Source organism: Corvus hawaiiensis, chromosome 1 (genome assembly GCF_020740725.1).
Source record: "Corvus hawaiiensis isolate bCorHaw1 chromosome 1, bCorHaw1.pri.cur, whole genome shotgun sequence".
Taxonomy (NCBI): domain Eukaryota; kingdom Metazoa; phylum Chordata; class Aves; order Passeriformes; family Corvidae; genus Corvus; species Corvus hawaiiensis.
In genome coordinates, this window is record NC_063213.1 from 27,673,509 (window position 1) to 27,690,994 (window position 17,486).

Genomic DNA, 17,486 nt, shown 5'->3' on the forward strand with positions numbered 1-17,486 from the left:
GGTAGAGGTGCGGCGGCATCAGCTCAGGAGGAGCCGTGGCGGCACCGAGCAGCGTGGTCGAACTTCTGTGAAAGCCTGGATAGCGCAGCTTTCGTACTTACAACAGTCAAACAAGCAAACAAACAGTGAATTAGGAGCTTTCATTAATTGGAGGGGGAATTTGTGCCATGCAGCTGTAGAATCACGGAATAGTTTGGATTGGAAGACACCTTAAAGATCGTCTAGTTTCAGCCTCCCTCTCATGGGCTGGGGTGACACTGGATCAGGGGGTTGGGAAACCAGCTCTTCTTTTTCAGTGGGCGGATCGGTAGATGTTTTCTGGGGGCCAGCTGTCTCTTGGTGTGTGGTTTAACCTTGGGGCTGGGGGCAGGCAGGGGAACATCAGTAGCCCCCCTGGGACAGACCCGTGCGGGCACGCTGCCATGCGCGGCTCCCGGTGGCAGGTTTGCCAGCGTGCTGGAGTCATCGCCGGGACACGTGCGGTGGCAGCGTGCCAGGGTGACTTCGGAAACACCCGTGGGCTTGTCTTAGGTACATCTTTACATTTATAAAGCCCAGAGGCAGTGCAGCTGAAAGTGTCAGAGAGGTGAAAGAGCTGTGTTGCCTCTGTGATGGAGCAGTTTAGACAGAAAATTTATTAATTTTTTTTGAAAAACAGCATGACACCAAACCCATACATGGAAACCAGAATGCTGGCTGTGTAATTACTGCTTTTGGTAATGGATATAATTCATGAAAATGATGTTTACTACATGTTTATGCCACCTACGTAGATGAATGATTTCTGGTGTGTTGCCCACTACGCCATCCAGCATCATCCCATTAAAACACTCACATCAAAATCACCGCTTAATGTAAATAAATGTAACTCTTCACAAATTAATTGGTTTGCATCTCCTTACCCTGGCTGTAAACCTGGCCCTGATCCTGGCCCTCAATTACTCTTGACTCCACAGCAGCTCTTCAGGAATAGCAAAATGTCGATTGAATGAAACAAACACCACCGTCTCCCTGAGGGATTTTGTTCATCTGAAACTGTGAAAGGTTTCGCCTCTCCAGGATCTCTTTGATTGGATGTCTCTGCTCTCTTAACATGTATTCTGCTGAAAAAGATCATTTGTGCCTGAAAAAAGTAATTTGCATAAATCCTCATTGGAGCTAGCCAGTGTTGCTGTTATTTAAGCTTTTGTATTGGTTTTAATTGTGGGGTTTTTTTCCCCTTTTTCTTTTAATCTAGAATGTTTGTTTTGCCATCTGGTTTTGTGGATTTTTTTTTTTCTTTTTTGGAAATGCTTAGATTACCTATTAAAATGAGATACTGTGTAAATAAGGTTGTATTCTACAGGCCCAGAAACAGAGTGCTGGGGGTTTAAACAACTAAATCGGAGACATGTGGTTGTTTCGAAGGTTTTTGATACATGAAACTTTCTCTGTCTTCTGCACAAAGTTCTGTACTGGATATAATCTGAAATAGCATTGCTGCAATTGTTTTAAATCTGTTTGCAGCTTCAACATGATCTTAGTTATTACGGAACAGAGCATGAACTGAGAAATACGGTTTTCATTCATCGCTTTGCAAAAGGCTCTGGCTATTACCCAGATACTTTGGGGAGGAGCCCATTTAGTCCGTCAGAATGCTATGTAGTAGTTTACCGATTCTAATCAAGATTTCCTTGGTTAGATTACCCAAAGTACTTGTTGAAAATGTTTGTGTATTGCAAAACCACTGTTTCTGGTCATATTGATGAAAGGAATGAACTCCTTCACAATTAAGTATACATCAAGTTCATGGTGGGTGTGAGTTTGGATGTGGGGAGTGTGTGTGTTTGTGGCTTTAAGGTTGGAGCCTAGTCAGTAGCTGACTGTGCCAGTCTCCCGCAAGGAAGTGATGGTTTGCTGTTCCTGATGTAAAGGCAGAAGATGCAGAAGAGGGGCTGAGGGCCAGGGGAAGGAGCTTCCATATGCTGGTGGGTGGTTTCATGAAGGTGACTAAAGGCATTACCGTTGAAGCAGGATTTACACATAAGAAATTGCTGGCTCTTGATGCTAAAATACCAGTCCTTGTTCTAGACAAGCTTGAGATGCACTAATTACAGAAACACCCAGAGCACTGTGGTGGTGGGAGAGGGGAATTAATTTTGAGTTTTCTTCTTTGACGAGGGTCTCACTGCAACCACAGAGACCATTGTGGAAGAAAAATCTCCAACCCCAGGACCCAGAAAGCTCTGCTCTGAGAAGACCTTGTTTTTAGGGGAGAAAAGCCAAAGATGCCATGTGTTTTGCTCCTGACTTAATTGCAGTTGAACAGTTTAACAAGTAAGGTGAAATGAGGTGGACAATTTGACAGGCAATTTTGGTTCTTGCAGGAAGAAATGAAGACTGTTGAATCTTTATCTGTCTTTTTCAAATTAATTTGGCTACTTGGAGATAGCAGTGTGTTATTAGCTGCAGTTGCTTGAAATGCCCTTTTTCGCCAGGCACCTGGATGTCTGGTATACCCGTAGTACTGGAGTATGTGATTTCTGTACTCACAAATAACCAGTGGTCTTGCGTGCTAGCTTGGCTTGTGGTTCTGTGGTATTTTGTCTCAAGTGGCTCTCAGTTTTATGGAAAGATTTGAGGAGGTCCTTGAAGTGATGCCTGTTTGGGGCATATATATCAAGATTTTCTGCTTCTGTTTTATCAGTGATCCTAAGGGCTTTGGCTGTCTGAACTTAAATGTGACTTTAATGAATAGTGATGTCTTTGGAATGGGGAAAAAATACAACTAAACAGGCAGTCCCCCCACCCCCCCCGATGAAGCAAGCTTATTTTCAGCCTTAATGAGGACACCAGTGTCTCTGTGGGGCTTACTTCTCAGACTGAGTGCTTGCTTTCTCTCTCACAAGCTGTGGAAGTGCTGGATGGAGGAGAGCTCAGTTGCTGAAGCTCAGCTCAAGGATGGGGAAGCTGAACAGAGCTGTTTCAGGCCGAGAGAGGACCCTGTCTGTGCTGCAGTGGTAATAAAGGTGTTTTATTGTTACTGCTGCAGAGAAGCTTGCTGGGTAGCCTCAACTTTCAGAACTGTCAAATAATTTTAGATACCTAAGCCTCTGGTTGGCCCATATGTTGTATCCAGGAGAATCTAGGAGCTAACGCAATGGTCAGAATATTTAAGTGAAGCTTAGTTAAGGTGAGTGAGGCCTGCAGTAGTCGCTGTAGGTGGTGTGAGCTATGTGTGAGAATCCCTCTAGAAAGGTTTCCACGTGGCTATAGAAAACGGAGAACCTCACTTCTGGAAATACTAGTGTTGATATTTCTACACACTGAGTTTCTCATTATTGAGAATTATAAAGTGGATGCTGGTAGAAACTCTGATAATTTGTCAGATGAAAGATACTACATAAGAGCCAAGCGCCTTTTTTAAAAAGAAGAAGAAAATGGACATGTCATAGGAACAGCAAAATGTGTTATCTTGAAAGAAAATTCAAACACTCCCGACAGTCTGTCATACAAGATTTGTTTAAGTAAGAGCAAAGTTGGCTGGTGCTCCTCAGTTGGTTAACTGCTGTGTTGAGCTCTTTTAGTATTATTTTTGTAAGTGGACTTCAACTGGGGAGATTTTATCAAATCAGAGAAACTGAAAATTTCTGTCCTTCCTGAAGAGGTTTGTTTGTGGTTTTTCTTTGACTGGTCATGGTTTTGGTTGTTTTGGGGTTTTTTTAATCTCTGTAGGAACAAGAACATTAAGATGAACAAACCCACCAGTCTTAAAGAAAAAACCTACACATTTTGATCATGGTAGGCACAGGTACAGTTGAAGAATTCATGAGGATTTATGGGGACCACTCCATCCTACCCCCCCACCCCCCCGTTTTCTGGTATTTTTTTCTATCCATTAGTGGTCAGGTTTTCCTTTTTATAAAATACTGTAAAAGTGTATGTACCCTTGAATGTACAAATGTGCATGCACACCAGTGTTGTTGCCTCTGTGGCAGCCCACTTATACTGCCCTAATGATGTTTTAACTCCTGTTCTTTCAGTGAGGGTTGGGGGGGAATAAGGGGAAAAGTCTATCCCAAAAAACCTGAAAGAGAGTTGTTAGTGTAGATGTGTCCACTAACCCTCTCCAGCTTTTTAGTTTTGGTTACATAATGGATTTAGCAGCTTAAACAATTTCTGGTGGGTTTTTTTCCTTACCCTCCTGCAGCTGGTTGCAAAGCAGCTATTGCATTGCTGAGTGAAGGCAGGAAAGAGCTTACTTACAATTTATAGTTTGGGGATCCAACTGGTGCTGGCAAGCCTTCCCTGCCTCTTGACAGCAGTGAGATGGGCTGTGATTTCCAGGCGGGAGGACTGAGCTCACACGCTTTTCTCACTTCGCTCCTGCTGAGGAGGAGACAGATTCGTGTTGGTTGTGGGAAAGGAATGGGTGGCTGACTGCCATTTGCATCCTCTAAGAGGAGGTGCTAAGGGGTTTTTTTTGGCTTGGTGGGTTTGGGGCTTTTTTGTTTAAATTAGAAGAAGCATCTATAAAATCTGTTTATGTTTTCTTATGGCAGCCAAAAATATTTAGCACTTTCTGTTATGCTTTCTTCATAAAAGGGAAGTCCTCTGTCTCTCTTTTCTCTTGGTACTTTCCACTCAGCTAATGCAGGTGGCTGGAAGGATGTGTTAAACTTGACCAAGGCAAGCCCTGAGACTTCAGGTGCTGTTTTAAAATGGATTTAGGCAAAATCAGTGAAAAAAGGGGTCAGTTGAAACTCTTTGGTTTAATACAAATTCATTTTGTATTCACTCCACTAAGAAGAGGCTTAGAAAAACTGCAGTGAGTATGCCCATGTAGAGGCTTGCTCTGGTCATCAGTGTAGGCTGAGTTTACAGGCAGAAACAGAGTAATGCTTGAGCTTATGCTACAGAATTTAAAATAAAAAATTATATCTTGCTGAGGCAAGGTGGCTACCAATTTGCTTCAAATTTTTTGTGATATAATGTAAAATCCATATGAAAAACCGTTACATAAAGCTTTTGTGTCTAATTTTTGATGATGCTATTTTGCTTTGTATGCTCAGCAATGCAGCTGAGTTTGTTCTGCTGAAGGTTTTGTTGAAATCCTGTTAGAGTTTGTTATAGCAAATATAAACTCTCTTTGGACTAGCAAGAGGCAAAGCCTTTCTAAAAGCTTTTTTTTGTTTGCTTGTATAGTGCTTTTTTTGGAAAATGAATCTTAAGTCTGTCTGAAATCTGAGGACACAGCCTGGGATCTTGGGCATTAAACAGCAGTTTCAAGACAAGGGAAAGCTAAGGTCTTAAACAGTGGATATTATCACTTTCCTGGCATCAGAACAGTAAGATATGAGATGAAATGCTGTGACTGGTACTTCAGAAGGGCATGAGAGGGGAATCTGGGTTTGTTGAGTGCTTTTTCCTTTTTTTCTTTCTGAGAACAATGTATCTTGACAAGTTTCTCGCATATTAAATGGAAGAGTTATCACTGCTGAGTTAAAAATGTCTTTCTTCAGAAGCCTGTCTTCAACTTTGTGCTAAATAGGTGTTAGTTACACCTGTGTTTTAAATAGCTCAACTAAAAATCTCTTTCTCAATGACTCAGCTTTCAGTCTGGTAAATTTTTAAAAGAAAAGGAACTAGCAAGAAGCAGTTTCTAATCTGTATCTCATGCAATGAAGATGTGGGTTGCTGCTGGCAAGGGTGGTCTCTAATCCCTGGCTTTGCCTGCTCCTGCAGGTCTAGTGACCCTGGGACCACAAAAAGATCATATCAACCCACTGATGCCACGAATGACTAAGCCACAAAAAAGGGACTGGGGTAAAGAAGTGAGAGGGAATAATTTTCCATTGGTTCAGCAGAGGTTTGTGCCGTGGTATAGCATCATGAAACTTGCTGCAAGGGAGGAGGGAGAACGTATGGCTTGGAGCAGGAGTGCTTGTTTTGGTAGCACACTTCTGATTTCAATACATTAGGTGTCTTCTAATGGGAATCATAAAATCCCTTTGGTTGGAAAAGACCTTTAAGGTCATTGAGTCCAATAGTAAACTTAACAGAGCCATATCCACTGCTAAACTGTGTCCCTAGATGATACTGCATATGTACTGGAGTGGAAGGCAATCATGCAGACCTTTTCCATGCTCTGCTAGAAGGGAAAACTATCAGAGCCTGATTTTTTTTTTCCATTCCCTGAACGATGACATTAGATACTGTTGTGGAAAAGTTAGTCTTACCATTTTCCCAAATCACCTGCCAAGTGTCTCTCAGAGCAGAAGTGCTCTACCAGGAGCTAATGGCCACTGTAGCTTTTCCCATCTGTGGGGCAGGAGAGGGTCATGGATGGAGACCGTTCTTCTGGGGAAGGTCCAGCTTCAGTTGCAGCATGGGAAGGACTGTTGTCCTCGGGTCCAGCCAAAGGCAACAACAAACACAGCACTCCTCTGCTGTACCTTTCACGTCTCTCATTTGGAGGTCTAAAATAATCCCAAAACCTTGGCCTTTCATTGAAAGTGTCTGTGAAGTGATCTGGGCCTTAGTTTCAAAGTTCAGAGGCAGTGGAAAGTGGCCATTTGTGAAGGGTGATGAAGTGGGGTGGTGGGAGTGTACCCAGACTCCAGTCCTGGCTGCACACGAGTCCTCTGTAAGCAGCTCACCCTTTCCAGCTGGAGTAGGAATGATGGCTTGGTCTTCCACCTCTGACATTGATAGGCATCAGGCAACTAAAGAGCTGGCAATAGTTTTGAGGATGGATCCTTCCTTGCCAGGTCTTGTGCTGCTGGAATACGATGTGAGGTCTGCGGACCCCAGGAATGTAGCCAATACCTCTAAACATTTGTCTTTCTAAGGCAATTACATTTAATGTTTTCTTATGCCTTTCTAGTTACATGCATTCCAGTCTGTTTGGATCTTCCCTGAGAGTATGAAGAAGTGGTGAACCCCTGAAATGAAATGATTATGAGAGGAACGTGAGCATGTGGGAAGGTGGCAGGGATCTCACTGACAACAGACTGAAGATGGGTAGCACGTGTTATACTTGATGTGAGAGGAGTGTTTTGTTGCACATGTTCATCTTCCTGGGCCTCAGTCAGTGGCACTAAAACCTAAGGAAGGGTGATGCTTTTGTAGACCTACTCTGCTTAGCTTGGTCTTCCCAGCAGTGTAGTTACGGTGACAGGCTTGTGCTGCTGTGGGGTTAAGAGCAAGTAGTGTGCCTGTGATCCAGAGGGTTTGGTTGTCAATAAATAAGGAGCTCCGTCAGGGAATGTATACGAGCAAAGAAAAATAAAATCAATGACTGTAGTAGCAAAGATGGGCTTCTTTTGAGTTGCTGAAAACTTGGGTTTTTTTGGCTGGCACAGTTGTGTCTTTCTGCATGCATGTCTGATGGCTGTACGTAGACCAACAAAATCCTTCTGTGTGTCCTGGTTGGAGTCTGTATTTCTCCTTTTCTGGACAGAAGATTCTCTTTGTCTAACTGGAGGAGGCCAGATGTTTATACCTTACTGGTTTTAGCACAGTCCCTTTAGTATCAACACAGGAGATTGATATCCAGCTGTGCAGCACTGTTTAGACATGGTGATTCGACAACAGACAGTGTAAGGGTCTCTACCTGGGGAATTGCTCAGGTGTTGCTCAGTGTTTTGTTTCTCCCAATTTTCTTAAATCTCTTCACTAGAGTGGATAGAAAACCTGTTAACTTAGTGAATTCCTTTCTGCTTTCCTCATGATACCTGTAAATGTGGAAGCAGGCACTTCTCACAGTGGTTGGTGGGTGACTGTAAGTCACCAGCTTTTGATGCAAAAACCAGGCACGGATGAGTCAAGCATTTTGTTTCATTTCTGCTTCTCAGGGGGGAAAAATGCATTGCTCATCGCTACAGATAATTATCTCAATACTGGTATAAGTGAGATCCAGGAATTCACTGCTGGCTCTCTTACAGTGTGAGTCCCCAGCTCAGGGCACTATTTCCCTGCTGCATTTGGAGCCAGGGGTTTAACCCATTACAGGAATGGTAATGGGTATAAAAGTCCACCTTCATTTGTTCAAGTGCCATTAAGTTTGGCAGAATCTCAGTCCAAAAAAGAGGACACGTGATCTCTGAACATGCTGCTTTCAAATGATCAGACAATTGTCTAGCCTAAAAAAAACGAAAGGGGAAGGATGGGTGCGTAAGAAGTTTTAAATCTACTTTTTCAAGGTCTGCTTTTCTTTTTCAGGCTGACATAAGTTTCTCCTATCTTGAGTGCTGTCTTGCCTATCCCAAACATATATTAGTAATGATAACCATGATTTTCAATGTTTTGAGCAGCAATAGTGCAGATGATGCCTGCTGATCCTGAACTATCAAGCAGTGCTGTCATGATGGGCCCCAACGTGTGCAGTGGGGTTTTGCGTCAGGGACCCCAGTTCTGCTCTGATCGGTTTTTTGACTAAAGCAACTCACATCTCCTGGCTGTGATACAGAAGTACTAATAGCGTATGAGATTGGGTTAAAACTCTTCAGAACTGGGTCATCCTGTAGTTTGAGATAGTGGAAGATAACATTAAGCTGCTTCATTTTTTTTTCTGTAGCTGAAGTGATAGTAGTTTCTGTTCTTAAACTTGTGTGCATGCATCCCTGCATAAAGTATGTTATAGTGCTACACTAAGCCCGGGTGTTTGCCTGCATATTTCTTAGAATGACCTGTATTACTAGGGAAGCTAGGGAGCAGGGGAAGCCTAAGTGCCTAATAATAGCCAGATACTACAAGGTGCGTAATGTTGAGGAAAACCTAAGGCAGTTTGGGGCTTTCGCATAATGCCAGCACCATGCAGCCAGCTGAACTTAACGCTGAACTTGCAGCATGGTGATGGAAAAGTGTTTCAGGATTTGCAGGTGATCTATGGATCTTGGAGCTTCTGTTTTCTGAAATCCAGGTCTTAGATTTTTTTTTCTCACATGCTGTGGGTAATACTTCTGATGGTGACTCCTTAAACCCCAGGGTGAATTTTATTAGCAAGTTGGGTCTCACTACACCCTTTATGTGGCAATCGTCTGGATAGGTATCTGCAGTGTTCCTAGAAGGCATTGGTTGGAATCCTGAAAATGCTGTAGGAGACACATTGGAATATGCCCAAAACCTGGCTGGTGAAACTTCCTGGTGTGGCTATGCTGACCCACCCTGCTGGCTCTGTGAGCAAGTGTGCCTGTCACAAGGCACCCTGTGGGAACACATTTAGGTTGCAGCTTCACCTGGCTTTCCCTGTGGACAAAAACCATGGGCATAGCTGTGGCACAAAGCCGGGGGGATTTGGAGTAAGCTTGTTTTAATTCTGTAGTAATCTTGACTTCCTATTTTTATTAAAGCCCTAATCCTGGGCTCCGTCCAAAGGCCATTAAAAGTCAGTGGAGACAACCCACTTCTTTCCAGTGAGTGCTTGGACAGGCTGCCTGGAAGGTGCTGGTTGCCTTTGGTTTTGGTGTCTCAACCAGCTTGAGGTGAGGTGACCTTTGCTCTGTGCAGCTTCTGGAGCCCTGTGGACAGGGGTGGTGGTGTCTTCCCCAGGCTGAAGGCACACACTTATACTGAAAAGTTTGATTGCCTTGAAGCAGCTCTTGCTGTCGCTCATCTGTGCACCTGCACTAGGCAGTGCCTGTACCCATGGAGCTGCCGGTGTAGCTCTCCTTGGGGAAGCAGCTACTTCAGCCAGCCACGGTCACTGTCCATGTTTCATAAGGAGAAAAGCATCATAGTGATTATATAAAAGAGATTATGTAACTGGGTAATTTGGTAATCGCCTCTCTGGTGAATGCTAAGAATAGCTTGTGAATATGCTTTTATTTCTGTGATAGCCATCCACAGTGATAAAGCACTGGAAAAGGTGGGTGCTGGGCACTGGCACAGGGTGAAATACTTGTCCCTGCTGTGTGTGTATTTGCAGAGACGCCTCAGCTCCTGTGCTGCTCTGGTGAGACACATCAGCTCCTGTTCCCTCTGCCCCACAGTGTGGTGTGACTTGCTCCACAGGTGCGGTGAAGGTATCCAGCTGCTCTTGATAAGTCTGTGCCACCTGCCTGTGGCATCCTTACGAGGACATGCAATGCACAGGCAGAGCAGATGATGGTAGAGGGAATGCATGTTGGTTCTCCATGAATTGGGGCCATTTTCACTTTCTCTTGCTTCCTAGAGTATCTGTTTTTTGTGCTAAGTTGCCAGTACCTCTTTCCCCCACCCCACCCCAAGAAGTGTCTGGGAGGTGCTGGACAATTTCCGGGATCCTGATGAGGAGCAAGGAGGCTCATGGGCTGCTTTAAGACAACTGAGAAGACCATGTGTGCTCCAGCCCCACTCGCATCTCTGTTTGTGTGTTTATTCCTTGCTTGCAGAAGGGAAGGTGACTCATGAAAAAAATCAGATGCTGCTAAAGCCAGTGAGAGCTCTGTAATGTTAATTGAAGTCAAGGGAGAAACTGTGGAGGAGATGGGTGCTGTTCCTTGTAGTCTCATAGCCCTGAGAAGGCTGTGCAGGGATGAGCTCGGGTTAGCTTGGGACAAGGCAGGAAGCTGAATGAAAGGCTGTGGCAGAGAGAGGAAGTGAGCAAAAGAAACTCTCTGAGTGCCAGTGGTTCACTTTGGCAACATCAGTCCTGGCTCTGAAAATGTTTCAGCTCAGCTTCTGGAGTCTGGGTGCCTGCTGGGTTTTTTTTTGTTATGGGTTTGGTTTTTTAAAAATTTTTCTTCTGTGTGGTTTTAATTTGCCCTCCCATTCACTGTCCTGAAGGTACAGTTTGCCACCTTTTCTTGTTGCTACAGCTACAATGTCTTCTTTACCTTGAATTGCTTTTTCAGCTCCTCATCTCTTGCTGCCCGAAGCTCAAGCTGTTTAACCGTATCTTCAAACTGCCACATAATCCTTTCTCCACCTACGTCTCTGACCTGGTTTCCTCCCCCTCCTCCCAGCCTTGCTCTGGACTGTTGTTCCACCCTTCTTGGCTTAGGATGGCTTTTTTGTCTCTTTTCTGTGTTACTGGTTTCATGACTTGCAATAGTTTCCACTTCCTTGGCTGCTGGGTCCCTGTTCTCTCTTTAAAATGTTTTTTTCTGTATTTTCTTCTTTTATTTATTTTCTAGGCTTTCTTCAGTTCCGTCTATGATTCAGCCCTGGCACAACCACTTCCCACATGGGTTTTGCCTCTCCCATCGTTTCTTTACTTTTCCCTACTTGCAGAAGGAACGGCTGTACCATCTGCCCTTAAAAGTGCCATATAAATCCATTTCCCATGTATTGCAGTTAGGTGTTGGATACAGATAAAAAAAATATAGTTTAAAATCATTTTTCCTTGGAAGAAATAAAGATTTCCATCCTGTCCCTTTTGCCTGAATATATGTTGCCTAGCATGCTTTTTCTCCTTTTTGTATGTTAGACTAGAGATTTGAGAATTCAGCTTGCAGCTTCACCCAAGAATTCCCTTTGCAGAGTGGGTGACTCCTTGTTACAGTTGGCTGCCTTGTGTACAGACCCTTTCTCCTTTGTGTTTATGCCTCCCCCTTTTAGGAGGGTATCAGCCCTGGAATATGCTGCTGTTGCTGTCAGGGCAAAAGAGTGTTAGGGGAATGTTTTTAATAAACATATGGTTGTTGCATAATGTAGATGGAAAGTAGGCAGAGGAGACTGCATGCACAGCACTGTGAACTGTAGAGGACAAGGGCAGGCACAGACCATGGATAATATGAAATTATTTTGATGCCATGTAAATTCTCAGGTGCTTAATGGACTTAATTTTTCAGTCTCAAATTACTCATCTTGAAAAAGATGTGAGTAAAGTTGAGAGTGTTTGTGCAAAAGCATGTAAGGATGTGTTAGAGCTGTTATGGGAGCTTCTGTAATGTGAAAACTGTTGAATTTGCAACTGTACAGATACATTAAGAATAATCCTATCTGGACTGATAGGCAAGTGTGAAGTAGTGAAAAGAGAAGGAAGCCAAAATTCATGTACTATGTTAACTTTTTAAAACCAGTGGAACTGAAATGGTATCTCATTTGCATCAATTTTATTGAGAGGTATGTATGTAAACCCCTGCCTAAGATCAAAGGAAAACATTAATTCTTAGTTTCATGTGGGTAAGATGATTCAAGGTGTGTAAATATGGTATAAAAAGGCATTAAGGTAATTTTTACATTTGGTGCAGAGACACCATACAAGATTTTGCTTTACTTTTGTCTGCCTTGCCAGTGTCACATGCATCATGTGTAATCTGATTTAATTTAGTAGGTGTTACCTTCCTTGTTCTGAAACCTCCAGATGCAGGCTTTGACCATGTGGGTTGCTAGTCTGTGACAGAATCCCTGGGGCTCAGCTGGAGCATAGCAGTTGTATTGGATGTGATGGCAGAACTCTCCCTGGTGGGAAGTAGCATAATGGGCTCCATGTTTTGGAGTTTGAACTCCAGTCCTAATTGGTCATCTGTTCCCTTTGAAGAAAATAGACTGTAAAGATACTCAATTTCTTATGAAGGTTCAAGTTCAGTTAAATAGATTCAGATAAATAGATTTCCAAAAGCAAGTCCAAGGGAGGGAAAAAAATGAGCAGTGTCTGTAAATATCCCGCTGTCTGGAAGTGCCTGTTGGAGCCAAATTAATAACTTTAAGTTCCCTTTTGAAATGTTCCTGAAGCAAGCTTTTAAAAAAGATCTAGAGAGGCTTGAAAGGAGGAACCCTTTGTAAAAAGTCTTTCCATCAAGTAAGAACATTTAGACATGATGTGAAGCAAGGTTTTGAAGGAACAATTAGTACTGGGTTTCCTGATACTGCCTAGAGAAAGCTTGGCAGCCTTTTTCACTGTGGTAGGGATGGCACTTTTAATCTCACTGTCAGTATGTGCAAGTGTTACTCTAGCCCTGCTGGTGACTCCCTGGACATCTCCCTGAAGGTGACTGCCTCGTGTGAGTGTTGTAAACACCTGGGTGTTGAGGAAGGACTGAGGTCTGACTCTGAAGCCATCTGCAGGAACAAATGACTCTTCCAAGGGGATTGATCTCATGTCTATGCAGGCTTGCCTGATGTGTCTGGACCTGACTCTCCCTCAGCCTGGCAGGTGTTTTTGCAGCCAGTCAATGGCATGTGCCACATTTGTGCCTGCGGCGCCAGCATGATGGTGACAGCTGGCAGGGCTGGTGTCCTGCTGCTGGGCCAGGGACAGCTCCTGCCTGCCAGCTCTGCCTGCACCAGCAGGGACAGAGGTGCTCACACTTGGATGCCTGTTCCTAGAGCATGGGCTGAAGGTGGCAAAACTACATCATGTGCCTGACTTCAATACCTGGCTCTTCAACTGTAGAGGGATTCCTTGTGGAATATAGCATACCCCAGGAGGGCTTGGGCATCCCAGGGCTGTTGCAGAAGTACCCCTGACAGGGCCTCAGGCTGAAGATAGGCTTGCTAGGCACCTGCCAGCCAGCAGCCTTGAACAGCTTTGGGAAAAGGTATACACTGGTCAGCTCCCCCGCTGCTTAGAGGCTTTCTCATGGGAAAGGGCCGTGAACTTTGGAAAAAAGTATAACTTGTGGTAACCGAATAATAAAACTGGAGCACGATGCTCAAATCGTATCGGTGTTCGTATCGTGACTCTGGCTGGATTCCCCTGCTCCCGGGACCCCCCCTGCTACATTCAACTGCTGAAAAAAAATCACCATTCTTTTCTCTTTCAGTGCTTTATGTTGTTCTGGAGGAGAAATTCTGTCTTAATGATGTCCTGGACTTTGATATATGTGCTGTATTCATGGTAACAGCTTCTCCAGCTATCCATCTTCCAAATTAGATTAAATCTATTTGTACATTTATGGTATTTCTTCATGCTTTATTCAAACACAAGTAATCAAATAAAGAACAATTCATGCTGTTATGCTTCAGAAGTCCTTGCCAGTACTTAGTTTTTTATGGGAAACCAGAATTTTGCAGTTGATTGTAATGACAAAATATATGCTTGTCTGGCATCTCTCACAGAAGGATTTCATAGTACTTAAGCAGTATTAAATATGTCATAGCATGTTCCAGTCACATCCAGTCCAGATGCATAGCCTGGTACAGATGGGTAAGTGGGCAGAAAGTATTAGAAGTGTCATGCAGTGTTTTTGTAGCAGAATTAGAAACTTCAGATGCCTGATTCCCAGTTTCCTATTCCAGTTCAGGATAAGGGAACTGCTTTGACTTCACTATAAACACTTTACAGCAAGCCCTTCTTTTTCATGAAGTTACAAACAGGGGCATTTTTTTTGGAAGTTCCAAGCAAGGCATCTTGTCAACAGAATGAACATCTGCAGGCATGTGAGTGGTCTGGAGGAAAATTTCTTGGATTGGACTCTTCTCCATGTGAAATTATCAAATTGTGACCATAATGCTTGTTCAGTGTCTCCTGTTAGTAGTGAATCTGATAGCAATAGATACCTCCAGATTCTTACCCTTAGTCTTTTGTTTTATGCATTTGCACATTTACCATTCAACTGTTCTTGTACTGGAATTGCACACTAGACTTAATGACTTTCTGATGATCTAATTAACTTCAGCCTGGTAGTGATGCCAATATTTATTTGTGTAGAATGTGAATTAATGAAAATGTCCACCTGCATCTCACCTCTTTGGATAACTGACTAAATCTGTTTAACTTATTTTTGTCTTTATAGTGCTGCACTCTCTGAAATACCACATGAACTAATGCTTGTGTGAGGTTCTTTGTTTTCCTTTTTTTTTTATTTTTGCTTTTAATCATTCATTGAATATGCAGTCTGAAGACAGTCTAAAACTTGGCAAAATTGGGTCAATGCCACCGAGTAGATTAGGTCAAAATAGAAATAACAGCGCATCAAAACAGTTTCAAACTTTCAGAGGCTGTTTTTGTTTGAACACTTCCAAAAGCTAGGGAGTTGAAAGTCCAGGTTTACAATGTGTGATGAGAGTGGAACTTTCCTGAAAAGCTTGGCATTTGCCCAGGGTGTGGAAGGCCAGTTTTGTCTCCTTTGTGTCCTCTGGATGAGTCCTGAAAGAGTTCCTACCCTAGATGGGGTATACTAGAGTCGATTTATGTCAATTGTTGATATTATCCCTCTTTTCCACTTATAAAGTAAAAAGGAAATATGTGGAAAGCTACACCATGGCTTTAGATGCTCTTTGAAGAGAGAGACCTGTATTTGCCATGTTTATTCCAATTATACCCCTTCAGGGACTGAACACAGAAATTGAAGGACATTAGGTCTGTTGGTTGCAATTAAACAGCATGGTCTTGTCTTGTGAAGTGCTTACATGGGGAATTTGAGGAATCTGCCTGTGTGTGTTGGAGAAAGAGATAATTCTGTCCTTGCTGCTTTTTTACACAGTGTCCCAAAAATTTTGCTACTATCTCCTGATAGAGGTAGAATGCTGGTGAAAATAGGTCTTTGCAACTGTATTTATGCATTTCATACAAATGCATAGAATGCAAAAATATATGCATAATGTTGAAAAGAAACACTGCTAGCACAAACATTTGAGGTTCTGTCTTCTTCAGTTGCCTGAAGTTAAATTATGTTCACTTCCAGGAGAGTGAGAGAGGCTCGAGTCCTTTGGGGTGGGAGATTTGAACATAGACTTGCCATATCCTGGCAGAGCACATTAGCTGGGTTGGGTGGATCTCGACTGCAATTGCTACTGCTCTCTTCCCCTTATACCTCTCTGTTCTGCAGATGTGTCCTTTCGGACATTTAACAGATGCAAAAAAACCCCAAAGGAACATTTTTGTTTTGTTTTTTGCTGTAGGCATGCAGGAAGTACGGTTTCAGGATCTGAAAAATACAGTTATGTGCCCAATTCCCTAATATGAGTGGGTTTCTCAGAAGATTTCTCTTGGTTTCGTATCAAGCTGGCACTATCTGGAGTTTACCTGCTGCTACATATTTAATTCATATGATGACATGAAATATTTATATATAATAAATAGCTCATAAAAATCTGTCTTCCCCCCCTTTTTATATTGAGAGCATCTCGTGGCAATGTCCTGAGTGTTGCACATCCAGGCAAGGACTGTGGCAATACTGGAGAGACATATTTCAAATAATCACCATTCCTCTCCAGTAACTAGGGAGATGGGAAGGTGGTACAGTGGAGGCTGCAGAGAGGGCAATGCCTAGTATACCTTTAACAGCCTAACAGACTGTTGTAAAACAGATCCATGTAACATTTAGGCTGAGAGTATTGGTAGTATCTTTCCTAAGCACCAGATTTTTTGCAGGGCTGTTGTATTCCTGACATTGTTTTTCCAGTACATGGTATCTTCCTCAGCTCCTTCCAGTCTGATAGGGACTAGGTTAGGGAATTCATGCTGAGGCTGGTTTTGGTGCTGTCCTTTTCCTTTAATGAACATCTTAAAGCAGTCTTGATACTTATTTCAAATTTTATCTATATGAACTGATGAAATGTTCATGGAACTGGCTGTTTGCTACATTAAGTGGCGAGTTTATACATTCCTCTCAAGTCTCTCTTATGTCTGCTGCTCTAATTGGCTTTGTTTGGGGTTTTTTCCTGAATATTTTTAAACAATCCAGTGATTTACATTTTTTCTGGGGTAGTCCAGTTTTCCAATTTTATGCCTTTGTGGCTGGTGACAGGGCTGGTAAAGCAGGATTGATTTAACACTTGCCATCTCTGTTGGTAAGAGAGACCATCCAAGTGCTCTATGCCGTGAAACTAAAAGAAAAGAGATGAAGAGTTTTCAAATAAAAGCATGCTTATCAGCAGCATCAACCCTACAGTTCCTTGTAGCAACGTGTAGAATTGGCACTCTGGGTTTTTTGTTGCACACTGTGGATTTAAGCTTAGAGGAAACCCTGCATCTACAGCCTGTGATCACAATTTTATGTGCATAAATAGTGCTGGATTTTACAGTGTCCCCCAAGAATTCTCTGTTCTACTATCAAGCAGTCTTGAAACAAGCTGCCTACATGTGTGCCTTGCAAATAAGCCTCAAACCTGACCTGGAGGGAATACATCTGTGGGTGGATACACAGCCCAAACTCCCCACCTCTTCAGAGCTCTGCCTCTTAGATTAGGCTGTTGGCAAAGTTGGTAATGAATCTTGGTGATGGGGATGACTTTTTGTTTGGTGCAGAGTAACCTAGTTTTAACTGTTGTTGGAAAAAAAGAAAAGTTACTTCTTTAGAGCTTGTCTTACATTAGAAATAATCAGTTTCCTCATTCATGTGTTCATATATTTGAAGGTATTTTTCCATCCAGTGTTTTTGTGTGATCTACTATACTCTCTAGGAAGCAATATAAAAGTATGGCCCTGTGGCTAAAGTGTCACTTAGGAAAGTGTTGGCTCTGCTGTCAGGCATGGGCACACTTCTTTGTGATTTTTGTCCTGTATCCTTTTACTTTAAGAAATTATAACTTCTATTCATAGCTAGTCTTGGAAGCCATGGATGAAAGCCATGGATTAAAAGCCATAGGGAAGGCAGATAGGTTTCAATAGATTGAATTGAGCAGATCCAACTATT

The 17,486-nt window shown here is 42.9% G+C and overlaps 1 protein-coding gene across 2 annotated transcripts in view; it reads left to right on the forward strand.

Annotated features, from left to right (window-relative positions):
- VOPP1 (VOPP1 WW domain binding protein) overlaps window positions 1-17,486 on the forward strand; it is a 65,287-nt gene that overhangs the window by 620 nt on the left and 47,181 nt on the right. The window lies entirely within an intron of this gene.